Consider the following 16,815-nt stretch of genomic DNA (forward strand, 5'->3'; position numbering starts at 1 on the left):
ATTTAAAAGTTACTTCCTTTACAATCAATCCTATACATTCGACATCATTTGAATATTTAATGAGTTAATTAGTATAATAACATTTTAGGTTGTGAGAGTTTGCTGAAGATACTATTTTACAATTATATATTAAAATTAAATTATGATGTGCAAGTAACCACCAAGGTTTATCAATGTATAAATTTTGCTTTTTGATTTACCCGTGTTCGATACTGTAGCGATTGAAGTTGTAAATACACGAAAAAAAATTTGTAAATATACGAAAAAAAAAGAGTCTGCCATTGAGATATTACCATACGCTTTAATGAGATTGGCCGAACTGAAACCATCTACACAATTTGTTTGCCCCTTTAGACTGTAAAATTAAGAGATTTTAAAATAAAATTTATGAGAAGTTACTTAAATACAATTTTTAAAATAAAAAGTTCGATAACATTTTTTTTAATATATAAATTAGTCATATCCAACACGCAAATGGAAAACAAGGATAAAATAGTTACCAAAATAAAAAAATTCTCTTTTTGTAAGTTTTAAGATTTTTTCTTCAATAGGGCTTGAGGCAACTTGAGTATATTGTATTTTCTAATTGGGATTGTTATTATATTCAACATGCCTCAAATTCATTTGAAACAGGTTGTAATAGGATAAAATTAACTCCGATATAATAATACCAACTCGAAGGCTACACAACCTTCCAGATTTAAATGCAGATGGTGAAAAAGTTGAGGTTTAAAAGGGTTAGATTGGATGAAATATTAACCCGGAGGATCTACAACTTTTCAACCCCCATCGACGAGAAAATCCAATTTTTAAATATTGAATGGCAAAAGATAATATACAGTAAAATATTTAAATCTCTTTAATATCAATTTCCTTCAATTTTCCTAAAAAAAAAATTGAAGTCCTTAGAAAATGTAAACAAAACTCTTAATTCACTTAGATATAAAATTTCGAGTTTAATCTTGAAATTTAGATAAAAACATTCCTTGGATAAGGATTTTGAATAATATGCAATGCTGCATTCCAGTGAAAGGTCTTTTGGTTTTTTATACATAAACAACAATACATGTATACAAGGTTCTGATAGACCTTTTCTTCATACTAGCTTATTGCCATGCCAACTTTCTTCCATTCACGTCGTCTCACCTCATGCTTTATCATCATGAAAAGCAAAAACGAGGGGACTCTGAAGGAGAGTGATATTATATTATACCCAGTTAGCAAAACTCATTTCATAAGAACACACATACATAGATAACTAAAGACCACTTGACCCAATCAACTTGGTTAGTCCAAAAGTTATGGCCATGGCTAGCCAACCCCCAACCAACACTCTCACACAAGACCTCAATGTTGGAGCCTTACCCAACACTGCCCCTAACCAACCAAACACCACAAGAGCAAAGCTCACTGCTCCCAAAACCACACCAAGCCTCACCTTATACTCCCTTATGAAAGAGGCTGCAAGAAGAGGCACCATTGCACCAACAGAAAATGCTAAAGCTGAGGCTGCTGCAGCATGTATAGGGTTTGGTAAACTCTCTTTCTCCTTCTCATCTTCCTCTTCATCTCTGTGTCTGCCATTGTCCCTTTTCATCTGAGCAACTTCTATGTCCAACTGCGAGTACACAGACACAAACTCCCCTATGGCCATGCTGCATGCCCCAGCCACTAGCCCTGCGAACCCTGTTAGGATCATCACCTTGATGTCTTGCTTCACTGCTCCCACACCCATCATTAGAGATGCTGTTGAGACCAACCCGTCATTGGCTCCTAGAACAGCAGCACGTAGCCATTGAGATCGCTTTGAGTAATCAAAGTCCTTGGTTTCAACCTCCATAGTTTCTTGCTGCTCAAGGTCATTGTTTGGAAGCGCGAATTTGGTTTGGTTAAGGGATGAGTGATCAGATGCCATGAAAAAGGATGAAGTTTGAGTTGAGGAAGAGATAAGTGATGGAGGATGTGGAGGACACACGCTAACAAAGAACGGTATTTATGGATGGAAATTCTCTATCTTGGTGGCAACGGTGGGGCAACCCCACTAATCAAAAGACAAATTTTATATATTCACCAAACGCATACGGATATGTGTATGTTTGGAAAATTATTTTTTACAATTTTTTTTTTTACAAACTTGACAATGTTTTTGTAAATAAAATTAAAATAGGTTACTTTTTTTATTTTTTAATCAAAATTAAATAATAAAGTAGTATTTTTTGACCTAAATAAGTAGTTTGTTAGAAAATTAGACACCAAATTAGAGAAATGTGAGAAAAAGAAGAGAAATAAGAAGCAAGTGGAGAAGAAGGTGGTGGTGGAGGAGAAGAAGGAGAAAGAGAGGAGACATAGGTGGTATAGCCACAAACGACAACAATGAAGATAAAGGTAATGTGACGATAGAGGACAACAAGGAAGAGTAGAAAAGAAGAAGAAAGAAGGAGATACAACAAAATAACGACAACAATGAAGATAAAGGTAATGGTGACGATAGAGGACAACAAGAGTAAAAAAGAAGAAGGAAAAGAAGAAGGAAGAAGGAGAGGAGGAGGAGCAGGAGAAGCGATAAAGTCGAAAGAGCTAATGGTGGTGGCAACATTGCCGGAGAAAAAGGAGTAGGAGAGGAGAAAGAAAATGAAGAAAAAGAAAAATAAAATGAAGTAAAAAAAAGGAGGATGAAGAGTAACTAAATTACAATATTTACCGACAAATTATATCGATGAAAAATTTCGTCACAGTTATGATGACAAAATTTTTTTATCATGAATAATTAATAACGAAAATTTTATTAATACTGATAGACTATTGATATTTTTTATTTATCGACTTAAGCATTATCAATGAATGCTGATAGTCAATAATATAAGTTTTTCTTGTATATCGTGGATATGTTTTACAAAATGTAACATAATATTAAATATTTATAATATCTTAATCTTAATTTTTTAAGTTTAAATAATAATAAATTTTTAATGAAAAAAATATTTATGAGGTTTTCAAAATCTAGTTTAGGTAAAAAAAAATATAAAATAAACATTCTCAACAATGAATATCATTATAAAGATTAATTTTCCCCATTTATTAAAGAATGTGTGAAAAAAAGAGGGGAATGATTGAGCAAGTGTGTGCTGCAAATGGTGACATTTTGTTAAAGTATGTTAGTGTGACTTTATCTGGGGTGGTCAAATACGAAATGCACTTTCTAATGTGCAGTCAAGCTTTGTGTTTTTCTTTTTCAAATTATTGAGGCTTTATGGTCTTATAAATAGTTCTACAATGACTCGATCAATACTCAGTAATACAAGAATTTATTATATTTGTAAAAGTTTGTACACTCTACACAATGTAATCTGGGGTGTATAATTTTTGTTAGAGCGAATAATTAACTGCTACTGTACACTCAAATTTCACAAGAAAAATTCTTACTTTATAGAGATTTCTTTTCACAACAAAACTACAATATCTAAAGATGTTACTTTAGTATATTTGAATTCACAACATTAACAAATATTTAAAAACATTACACAGCAGTCAACTGGTTTTCAGATATATGCATAAAAGAAAGTTGGAAAAAAGAAACCAGATGTGTATTTTGTTAATACGGACATCTTAATTAACCAAAGTACATTTGACAGAAAAATATATTCATGAAATTAACGTAATATCACTGCTAGCTTTTGTTCAGCAAAAAGAAGAGCAAGTCTTTGTGAGTGTTCATGAGATCATATCTGTTGATTGGATAAAAAGATATTCTCCAACAACAATTAAATTTGAGAATTTAAATCATTGAATCATAGAAGAGAGGTAGAATTAATGGTACATATAAGGATCCAAACAAAGAAAGTAAAAGCATTGACAGTGTCACGACGTGAAGGAACGATTCAGAGAAACCATAATTGTAGACGATCTATCTATCCACAAAAGTAATCAAAATTTATAGTGACCAGAAGCTCATGTATGGCATGACTCAGATAAAAGGACAAAACCAAAAGATAACCAAAATGAAATTGCTTTTTTTTTTTTCACACGCGAAAAGGAGAGGGAAAAGCACATTATTGAGGCCCCTTTGTTTCTTCGGTTATAACACTCTGCTACGTACCACACAGAGTTTCGTATTGCATTGGAGAACGGATGAAAACTTTATGTGTGCATCACATTAAATTGTATATGTTCTTTACGTACTCTCTTTGTAGTTGTCATGGCAATGTGATGGTCATTTTCTTAGTTTTAGGCAGGATATGTAGGATGTGAGTCACTTTTAAATCATAACCATTAGAATTAGCAGAATAACATATTTTTGGGTGCGTAAGAGTATTATAATTATTGGAATTAGGATGACCTTGGGGCAGACAGGATAGGTTTTGTTATCTAATCCTCATCTCAAAAAAATAAATTCATCTTCATTTACATATTTAAACGTAATCAATAACTATATATTCGTACTCCGTTGTCACTTTTTCACTGTTTCAATATCAATTAATTATTTTTTATAAAATAAAAAAAATTATAGTAAAGAAATAATAATATTATCAAATATTTAATATTAAAAGAGAGTATTATTGTTTCTTCAATATCAAATATTTTGAAAGTAATTACAATTGTATACATTTAAAACTAAAATACCAAATAAAATTTTATCAGAGTCAAAACATTTATTAAATTTGCAAATGTTAATGTTATCTAATTGATAAAATTTAAAAATATTTTCAAGAAAATACAAAAGGAAAACAAATACTTAAATTAAAAAAATATTTTAAATGTATGTTTATTTTAAATTTTTAAATTCTAATGAAATATTTTTTTTTTGTACACAAACAAAGTTTATAGGGTTAAATATGTTTTGGGTTTGCATACCCATAAACATACCTAGTCAAAGTGGGAATTTTTAGTCAAAACGAGAACGAGTTCAGACAATATACATGTGTGCGAGTTTATTTGTCATCTTTGATTAAAATATCCAAATGGTTACTTTGAAAACAAATATTTTTCTTAATTTATTAATACACACATTAAGTGTAGATTTAGATTTGGGATAGTTTTTATACCATTTGGTCTTGTCACTATATGTGACATTAATTGTTTCATAACGCATGTTATTGACAATTTTAATTGATAAAAAAATCTATCGGTAAAATAAATGTAATTGATAAATTTTATTGACATATTTTTAAGATTTTAATTATTAATGAAAATATTCACATGGATTTGTTGGTGAAATTTGTCGTTGATATTCATCGATAATTTATAATTTTTCTTGTTGAAAGATATTTTCGTTGATAGATGCCAAAATTTTTGCTTTGGGCTTTGACATTGTCATGATAAAATTTGTCTATAAATTGCTGGGTGATGAATATTTTTGGTTTTAAAATATCTCGGTCATTGGATTTTTTGAAAACTTGTCAATAAATTCATCATTCATTGTTATTTAAAATATCATTGGTAAATCCATTGGTAATTGTATTTTTCAAAATTTGCCAAAAAATCTATAAAAAAAATCCTTCAATAAAATGGGTTCACTTATCTTTCCAAATTTGATAAAATATGTTATAACTTAAATAAAGATAGATAGGGAAAAAAAGTGAAAAAAAAAAAGGAGCGGTGAAGGAGAAGAAAGAAAAGGAGGAAAAGGAGGAGAAGGAGATGAGAAAAATGAGAAGAAGGAAGAGTCGAAGGCGGATGATACAGCGATGGTGACAACAATGAACGTGGCGACAATGACCATGGTGTAGAGGAAAAGGAGAAGAAGAGAAAAAATAATAGGAGGAGGAAGAAAAATTAAGGAAGAAGGAGGAAGAATATCAAATTGCAATAATTACTAATATTTTTCGTTGGTAAAATTTATCAACAAACATTTTATTAACAAATGTTTTACCACAAGTAAGCTATCCCTTATTATCCCTTACTGATATATTTTTGTGATTATCAACAGATTTTGTTTCTCGTTAAATTATTTTATTTAGTTTCAATATCAACTTTATTTATTAAAATAATATATCAAATTAATACAATATAATTAAAAGGTAATATCATAGACATATAATTAAGATATAGTTTGCAATATATACTTCAATTTAATTAATATTATTTAAGAATTATATTTTTTTAAATATTAAATATTAGAGTAGGACTTATATTTAAGATAACAATATTATTTAAGAATTATATATTTTATTAAAGAATAATGATAATTTGATATACTTTTAACTCATCATTTCATCACTCTTTAATTATCTATTATTATTTTTAATGGTATGATGAGGATGATTGAAATAATGGATGAAAAGTGAGTTAAAATATACTATCCTTTCGTTAAAATGTAATGGATTTAATCTATGTAACCTAAACTTACTAAAAGGGATTAATAGTGTAAAGATACTAATCATTATCTCATACTTGAAATGAAAGTTTTCCAAACAATTTTTTATAACAAAACAGCTAAAAGATAAGGTTTATTCTCCTCCAATTTAGGTAGATACCACATAATAGTTCATACCATAATACCAACCCTTAGCAATATTATATCCCATGATGAGTTGCTTTAATTATTAGGTCTACAATTATCAACAACAATTTCGAGAGCCATGGTCCTATATTATACAACCAATATAATCTTTAACAAGGTTTTAAATTAAATTAAAAATTGCAGTTGCAATTGCACTTGTATTGGGATTGTGAGAGTTTACCACTTCTGCATTTTAATTTTGTTATTGGTCCATACAATAGCATTTTGTCTCATTTCTATGCGATCTCAGCACCAACTAACACAACTGATTTATGAAAATTGATGTTAGGTTTAAGAGGAGGTTTCAGTGGGAAACAAACACCAATGAGACATGAGTTCAACCATATAAGATATTGACACTCTCAACTCAAAACTTTAAGGCAATGAGTTTATGGGTCTTAGACTCACACTTGGATTCCTAGCAATCTCCCCCTCAAAGTAAGTCCCTTTAATCGCATTGGTACACTTTCCCTCCAGCAGAAGCATTTTCAATCACGAGTACTCATTTTTCGCCTTTTCTGTACCGTCATTCTTCTTAACGGGACACGTTTACTTGGAATCCTTGCTAAGAAGACTTTCGATACAAGGACCATACTGCACTCGTCTGAGCTGGTTTTAACCATCGGCTCTGATACCACTTGTTAGGTTTAAGGAGGGGTTTCAGTGGGGAGAACAAACACCAATGAGACTTGAGTCCAACCACATAAGACATTGACACCACTTTCGACCCAAAACCTTAAGACAATTCTTGTTAGGTTTACAAGGGGTTTAAGTGGAGAGAACAAACACCAATAAGACTTGAGCCTAACCACATAAACACCACTCTAAACCCAAAATCTTAAGCCAATGAGTTTATGGGTCTTAAACTCACACTTGAATTCCTAACTATCTCAACCCAAATGATTATTTCAAATAATCAAATTGAATGTATTCATAGCAACGAAACCAAATATTATCCACGTTATATTATATATATTAGCGATTCATTGAGTATCAGACAGAAATAAAAACCATAAATTAATTGTCTTTAATATTTTGAATTTAAAGTATTATTAATTCTTTATGGGTGAGTTAAATTAATGTCTCATAGGTGTGTTGTTTTTTTTCTTCTAATGAATCTTCCTTCAAAACATCTATCTAATTATATTTAACTAACTGTAAAATGAAGTGATAGAATGAAATGAAACATAATATATAACTTCTATTTGGTATTTGATAAATTTAGTTAAATAAATAAAGTATAGTGGAATAGCAAGAAAAAATGTTGTACACTTTTTAAATATACTGAAAATGGGAAGATGAAAAAGAACACTAAGATATATCTTATTCGGTCCTGTATATATATTACTAATCAAATATGAGTTTTGATGAATATATATCCAATGTAAATTCTTATATTATCGATCAATAAAAATTATCATCAATATTAGTTTTAAAATAATTATTGTAACTAACGAAAACACCGCATCTATGTGTAGTCACGATTTTTATCATACTATTTTCTTCCATTGAACTAAAATTTAATTGTTAGTAATAGTTTTTATTATTTTGTATATTAATATATATATTAATTTTAAATTTAATATATTTTCAATACATATTTATTTATAAAATTAATTTTTTTTTTACTTTGTTTGTTTTAAATTTTTGTTAAGAGATTTAAATTTAAGATAACAGAAATGGTAATGAAACCATTTTAAGAAAAAAATTAAACTTTTTGACTGGTTAAAGTATATAGCGATTTCTTTATGAAAGATTAAAACAAAATTTCTCCTTTTGTACATAAATGAAGACATATAAACTTATACTCTTTTTATATTCAATTCATAAAACAAATTGTGAACTACGAATCAAATATAAACCAATGTTAGCTGGTATTAACTCTACCGTTTTCAAATTATCCTTGAATTAACTTAATTTTTTTATAATAATTTTTTGTTACAGCATATGAGGTTGTAATCTTTGACAGTGAAAAACAAAAGGTTTATTGTTAAATGCAATTAGTACAACTAAACGATATTAATTAATAAAAAAAGTATCCGAGTCTGAAAAAAATATCATCATAAGTTGATTAGGAGGTTTAACGATTGATTATAATCTGTAATGATAAGGTAATTATGGTGAGAAGGTAGGAGAGAAAGAAAAGGAAGAATGGATTGGTGAAGAGGAAAGCACTACATGCTGGGATATAAAGGAAGTGAAGGGAATTGGATAATTTATATATAATGGAACAGAGTGTACATCCTAGTCGAAGACCACCACATTCTGCATTATTCTTTCCGATTATTCACACAAACCACCTCATCAACTCTTCATTTCTTCTCCAACCACAGTCCAAAGTCGCGTATAAGACCTAGATTCTTAGTAAGATAATTGTTCAGAGAAAAATTGTTGCAGGTGATCTCAATTATTTTATGACAAATGTCAATTAGGTCGGATCATAATCGAACTGTGATGTTAGGACGGTTACACTCTTAAATAAAGAAAATTATATACCAACTAATGATTATAATTTATAAAAAAAATTATATACCAACTAATGATTATAACTTTTAACCTAGTGATAAGTGATTTATGTAACTCGAAACCAACCATGTACTTCATTGCACTATTCCATCACCAACTTGGTTCACAGATGAGGGCAAAAAAAACCAACAAGCTCCACCACTCTTTGTCTCGTCAAACCCAATACGCTAAAGTTGGTCTCAACAGATAAAGCTGCCTCTGGTTACTACTTCAACAGTGACATCCATTATCAAATGCCGTGCTTCTCTTCAATTCCTCTCCCACATCTCCTTACTTATCATCCTTCCTTTTCAACAATCATCTAATCATTCTTCTTCATGCTCTATTATTCATAAATTATATCTCTATTAACTAACATAACAAACACTTGGTCAAAATATTCTATTTGTTTAACTTAATACATAAAGCTATACCAACATAAAATGTTTGTTCACCATTATCAAATTAAACACTAAAGTCTCACCGCCAACTTTTTCTTTAATAAAACAACTCGCATCAGTTTTTGGCTTACAATAATGGAGTGAAATGATAGCTTATATAAATAATACTCCAATTTTCTCATCACACGTCTGGTTATAGTTTGTCAGTTTTTGTTACCCACCTTTAGAATACTGCTATGTCTTGTTTAGGTCAAAGAAACGACGTTAACAGGACTCATAATTCCAACTATTTTAAAGGTTAAATTAAAGTTAGATAAAATAAAAAAAGCTAAAATAAAGACGGAGAGTGTGTGGATCAAGCAAAAAACGAAGAGAGTGTGATGGTGAAAGATGATGATTAGTTAAATTTCAAAATTCCATGAATAATTTGTTAAATTCCAATTGGTTATCCCTTTGAACATTTATTTCAAAAAAGGTTCTTGCACCCTTCAAAATGATCATCGTGCATCTAAAGCTTGAGATTCCTTTCCTCTATTAGTAGCCGAAAAGAAATCTAAAAATATGAAATTAGATTGCATCAAACATTACGTGTTATATCACAATGAAAGTGATTTAAGTTTTCTGAGATCACAGCCATATATCGTTTCCTTAAATATCCCATACGGCCAAACCACGTCTTGTGATTTTTTAGTGTTCGAAGAATTCATTAACGTCCTCAAGAATGGAACCGTAATTGTCCAACTCTTTTAAAAGAATCAAAAGCTAGATAAGAAAGCTCAAAACCAAAATCATAAAAGAAAAAGAAAATATGATAGCGAGAGATGAAACTCCCCTAGCTCTTTGAAAGAAAACAAAGTTTTCTTTAATTCCATATATGGCACAGTGCTGTTTTTAAAAACGATTTCCGTGATTAATTATAAGAACAGACTAAATCAATTAATTAAATATGATATTCATGATTAATCTGTAATATGCCATTTAATTATAGGCTTTTGTTCGCTTCCCCTTTCTGAAGAAAAATGGCTACGGTAGAATTGATTACTCGCTTTTGCTAAAGAAAAGAAAAAAAAAAGTACATTAACAAGAGTTGACCATGTAGAATAGCACAACTGCAATATTGCAAAACATTTTGTTGATGCAGGTTGCAGAACCCTACCAAAACCGACAAATATATGTTGGTAACACCTTAGACATGTTATCATTTATATCTTGTCTGGTGGATTGAATCCTAGTCTAATGTGCATTCCACGTTGAACCAAATTAGCTTATCCATCTTCAAAGTTTGGCCAGAGAGGACGAAGACTACTAGTGGATTCAATCCAAAAGTCACTTTGTTGTGAGAGGGCCTCGTATAGAAAAATATTTATATTAAATCTTGGTTGTTAATTATGATTTTGTAGGTCTCTTAAGTGAATAATATAAATTAAGATCCGGTAACTATAAATAGATATGTTTTTTTCACTTTCATACACTCGTTTTATATCGAATCACTATTTGACTTGAGTGTCGGATTATTTGCAGGTATCCCACCTTCAGAGTTCATGCAACGAGTAGACCTAGGAAAAGTCCGGAAAAAAGTGGAGAGAATCGATATAGGATTCTTTAGATCGTTTGGTTCCCTACTAACACAGGGCTAATCAGGTACAAATTTTTTTTAGAGTTCAACTAAGTCAAAATGAGTCTTTCTTAAACATGTTTTATGATATTATTTCACTCCTCCTGTACCATTTTAAGGTTTCATTTGACTTTTATACAAATTGTAATCTGATTCGTTTATTTGTTTAAGTTATTTCATCTATAAGGCTTTAAATGAAATAATAGGTATTTCTTTTAACAAATTAATAAATTTAGAAGAATGGAATTTTGACAATCAAACTCTTTTTACATTCATTTAACGTTATCTTTTATTATTTTTCACTTTCTTTTTTTCTACAAATACAAAAATGTATTTTTTTTATGACTATTTTATTCCTGCATGAAAACGGTTGTCAAAATAGTAATAAACAAAACAAAAATTAAACATATGAAGAGAAAGTGAAAAATAATAAAAAATAAGTTAAATGGATATAAAAAAACAATTGAGTGTCGAAGAAACACCGTATCCTAAACTAATGAACTGAAAATACCGTAGTCTACAATAGTTTATACCAATCATCCTCCAACATAATTTAAGAATGAGTTCGTATTAATCACGTTATCGTTCCAAATATTACCTAATATTTATATTATTTTAAGAAAATAAAATATTTAATAACTATGTATCAATAATATATACAACTCACTTTTTCGTAATTGTTTTTCGAATATAATTTTTTTTATACTAATATCATTTATATTAAATTTATATTTTAAAATATATCTTATTGTAGTTCAATATTTATTTAATTCTATAATTTCGGTATGTACTATTAAAATTAATATATGATGTCAGTATATTGGTTGTTCCGATTTCTTCTAAGTGCACTCAAATACTGAAATTCAGATTTTCACACAAATATTTTTGTCAAAACTTTGGCTCAAATAAGAGTATCCGTCGATCTGGGTAAAATAAACTTAATTGCACTAAACTATGGATTATCTATATTATATTGTACTAAAAAAACTAAACTATTTCTAACAAAAACTGCATTGTACTATTTGAAAGTTCAGTTAAAAAAAATTAAACCATTGTATTTGCAGTACAGTTAACTGTTTGAACCTCTTGTACTGTATTAAATTTAAGTTTGGAGTTGTCCAATTTTTGTATACTGTGTAAGTTATTATAATAGTATAAAATGTTATATTATAAGCGTCCCATCACAATGAACAAAAGTAAGTAGAGTAATATTAATTTACGACAACTTACGCTACATATTTTTTCTATTCAAATAATTCAAGGTTTCGGTTTTTTAACTCAAATATAAAATTTACGGCAACTTTTGTTTAATACTTGAGATATTTTTACTGAGAATTAGAAATTATTTTGTTATAAAATATTAAAATCAATTTTAGAGGACAATTTCTTAATAGATATTTTTCACATATACAAATATCAAAATACCTATTAAGGAATATAAAAATTTACCAGTATTTAATTTTTGAAATATTTTTTTATGCAAAAATATTTATAATAACAATAAATATTTTTAATTTATGTTTAATAATTTTATTTGTGATAAATTTGCTTATTACCTGGTAAATAGTATCTTTCATAAATGTTAAAATTCAATTTTAAAATAAATGTAAAAGATAAAGTGGATAATATAAACTTTTAAGAAAATAAAATGCAGAAATAAATAAATAGAAGAGAGGTTTAAAATAATCAAGAAATAAAAGAGAGGTTTAAAATAGATAAAGTGAATATTATAGTGCAGTTCAATGCAGTGCAGTTCAGTTTATTAGATAGAAAAACAGTTCAGTTCAGTTCGTCTGAACTGTTTTTTAGTTCAGTGCAGTTCATGCGAATTATTTTTGTAGTTCAGTGCAATTTTTGGTAGTGCAGTGCAGTTTGGTATATTTTGTCCAACTCTACCGTTAACTAGACCCAACTTATCTCACTTACACATGTACACACTGCTAGAAATTATTAAAATCTCAAAATGCACTTAAATTTGTCTAAACAAATATAGTGATTAGTTGTTCAAAATATTTATATAATATTATGTAAAAATTAATAGTTTAAATTATAAATTAAAATATATAAGTTTTACCTTAACTAAAAGTCATATTTACCGGTTGATAAATGAACTAAGCCCAACGGTCTAATTTATTTCTTTTAACCTCTAATTTCTGTAAAATGAGATCAATATTAATATCAGTCATCAATGTTAGTTAACTATTATGGATTCATATTGAATTTTTATTCCCTAAACTTTTAAACTTTTTTTATTTTTTTTAGTTCCGAAAAACACTTTGCAATAAAAGAGAAGAGAAAAAAAGAGTGAGAAAAGTGAAGAAATAGTGAGCAATATATGTTTAGTTAAATTCAAAGAACAGGAGAAACTAAAAGAAGACGCGAGTGGCGCTTAAAAACTGATGAAGTTATCTTAATACAGAGTGAACTTTGTTTAAAAAATATCATTTATTTAAAATCAAACAACTTTTTTCCTGTATTTTTATTCTATTTCTGTTTATTTCTTTTAATCTAAATATTATCTATTATTTAAATTTTATACTGTACGTACCTATCCATTTTTTTCTTACTCTATTTCTTCCTTCTTTAGAAAACAACAACCTAAAAGTTATTTTAGGTGCGTGTTGGTATTGTACTGTTTGATTTTGATTTGACTTCATATATTTGTGATGGGTTTCCTTAACGCAAAACCTCATGTCACAATAATTTGTCAAATTAAAATGATGACTACCGTCTCTAAATTGACATAGAGATAAGTAATTGTATTAAAAACATGTCATATCATCACTTTATGAACGAGTTAAAATTAAACATACACTTGATTAGCCCTTTTGGCACTATTCCTACTTTATACTACAAACGACATCGTTTGTTGTTCCTGTCATTTATTTGGGCCATATCACGTAAATTTAAAAGCTTCTCAGCTTAATGAGCCCGAGAGGCAGGTTAGTTTAGTTTCGGTGGGCTGGCAAGTCAAAAAGGTCCAACAAATATGTTTTGGAGAGTTTTTTCTTCCTGCGCCTCCTTTTTTCTCACTGCAGATCATGTTTTCAATAAATATCTTCCCAATCTTAAAATTCAGTGGATCTAAAAATATATTTAAAACACTTAACTTGAAAGATATTCTTAAATATATCTCGAAATACATATTTTAGAAGTTATTTTTAAATTCGAAAATATCATTCAAAATATGCGTACCGAAATACATTAAAAAAAAAAAACTTTTCGGATTTCACCATTGCAATACACACCATTTTCTTTTCCTTTTTTTTTTAATTTTCTTGAATACTTTACATACTTTTTATTTTCATATAAACGTTTATTTTTATTTTGAAGTGTTATTCTGGATAATTTAATTAATAAATTAAAATTTTAAACGTTCTCTATGACAACGTTACAACTAATAAAAAGACTGAAGTTTTGTTTCTTAATAAAAGAATAAGGATTATAATACTCTGATAACTATTTGAAAGTTAAACTACCTTCGTCTTAGTAGGAATATTACTTTCTTTTATCATGTTCTTCAAAAGATTCAAAACTTTTAATTTTGTATTAGTGATATAACACATTAACTTATTTCAACACATCTTAGAATCCTAATTAGATATACTAGCGTACACATAGGCACTATCACAATTGTATATACGTATTTTTTAAATATGAATGATAGTATTTTAATAGACAATAATAGTGTAATGTTATTAAGTTAATATATAAAATAAATTTATATTTATTAAAAATGAAGTGAAATGTTAAAAATAAAATGAAATGAATAGAAAAATTAATTGTTGATGAATAAGAAAAAAGAAAAAATGATAAACAGTTTTATAGAAAATAGATAAAAATAATTATTAATTTTAAAAAATGTAATAAATAATCATATTGTAAATGATAGAATTGATATTATGAGATGTGAACACAATGAGAAAATCTTCTTTATATATTGTTATAGATTATTATAATTTTAAAAAACGTGAAAAGGTATTTCTTTTATTATGGACTAGCGTGCACACATGCGCTATTGCGCCTGTGCATACACATTTTTTAATTATGAATGATAGTATTTTAGTAGGCGATAATAGTATAATATTATTAAGTTAATATATAAAATAAATTTATATTTATTAAAAATGAAATGAAATGTTAAAAATAAAATGAAATGAATAGAAAAATTAATTGTTGATGAATAAGAAAAAAAATGATAAACAATTTTATAGAAAATGGGTAAAAATAATTGTTAATTTAAAAAATAATAATAAATAATTATATTGTAAAGAGTAGAATTGATATTATGAAATGTAGACACAAAAGAGGAAATCTCTTTATATATTGTTATAGATATTCAAACACTGTATACTTAATCAAAATAAAAAATATAAAAAATATTTACATTTAAATTATATTTACTTTTACTTAATGTTTTTCATGTCATTTGTATTTTCTTTTCATTTTCTATCCAATTAAATAAGAGAAAAAAAAATTTCTTGTAACATGTTTACCAAATAATTTAAAATTTCTTATTTTTCTTTCACATCTTTTTCATTTAGTATTTTTTTTTCGTCCAATAATAAAGATAATAAATATATTTGAGATGTAAATTTATATAAAATATTTAGTAGATTAAAAATTAATATAAAATTTTAACGTATAAAAAGAGTATATTTCAAAATGACAGTATATAACATAAATATATTTTATTTGATTAAACTGACATCCATGCAAATATCCTCAATGGAACGAAGAAAGTTCGTACAAAGTTTCTCTCGATTTTTGTGCAAATTCATTTTTGGTTTTGACACTTTCCTTATATATCGTTGCCTTTCCGTCGTGCATAACAAGTAGGAAAATAATATTTTAATTTATTTTTTTTATCCATTTTTAATTTATTATTTTACTTATTATTAGATAATTTATTTTGATTTTTTTTAATGATGTAATGATTTAATAATTTTTAGTGATATGATGATTTAATGATAATGAAAAGAGTGAGTTAAAAATGGATAAAAAAATTAAATTAAAATATCATTGTCCAAATAAAAAAGTAAAGCCTAAAAGAAATACAATAGAATTAGTTCATTACTTTATTTAAAAAAAAAGTAAATTCTAAAGTTTTATAATTTGATTATTTTTAATTAAGTTATTATTACATTTGTTTGTTAGCTATTAAGTATTCACAATTTGTACGTTTTTTTTAATTGAGTTTCTTTTATTTAATGTTTTCATTAATTTGATTTAATTTCATGTGATTGTTATTTTAATTTATCTTCTTGTTTATTTATTTTTATATATGAGCTATATATATTTTTAGTCTCTTAATTTTTAGCAAAAATTAAAATTAGTCTTTTTTTAAATTTTGGATGAATTTAATCATTCAATTTTAGAAACGTAAGAATTTAGTAATTTAAATTATAATTTATTAAATTTATGAAATATGTTTTATGATAACATTTCATGATAGAAATGTATGAGTTTCATGTTACCTTAAAACATATTTGAAATATAAAATAAACTTAATAAATATATAGTTAAAAGTAATGAATTCATGTATTTCTAAAATTAAAAGATTAAATTAATTTTAAAAAGAAATTATATTTTCATGGTTAAGAGAACAAAAATATATATAATCATTTTATATATTAAAAAGTATATATTTAGATAATTAATATAAAATGATATTATTAGAATGATAGACAACTTTTATTATTGTTTGTATTACATGCAATTGTCACCTACATGAGATGACTTATTATTTATAAATATATACAATATGAATATCAATATCTGAATTTTTTTAATTA

At 27.2% G+C, this 16,815-nt stretch overlaps 1 pseudogene across 1 annotated transcript; it reads right to left on the reverse strand.

Annotated features, from left to right (window-relative positions):
• Positions 1–1,021: 1,021 nt before the first annotated feature.
• On the reverse strand, positions 1,022–1,981 carry LOC114190644 (vacuolar iron transporter homolog 2 pseudogene; annotated as a pseudogene). The gene has a single exon (XR_014996607.1). The product of XR_014996607.1 is annotated as a vacuolar iron transporter homolog 2 pseudogene (transcript).
• Positions 1,982–16,815: the final 14,834 nt, after the last annotated feature.

Source organism: Vigna unguiculata, chromosome 7 (genome assembly GCF_037176805.1).
Source record: "Vigna unguiculata cultivar grain cowpea cultivar isolate G323 ecotype 2 chromosome 7, ASM3717680v1, whole genome shotgun sequence".
In the NCBI taxonomy this organism is placed as follows: Eukaryota; Viridiplantae; Streptophyta; class Magnoliopsida; order Fabales; family Fabaceae; genus Vigna; species Vigna unguiculata.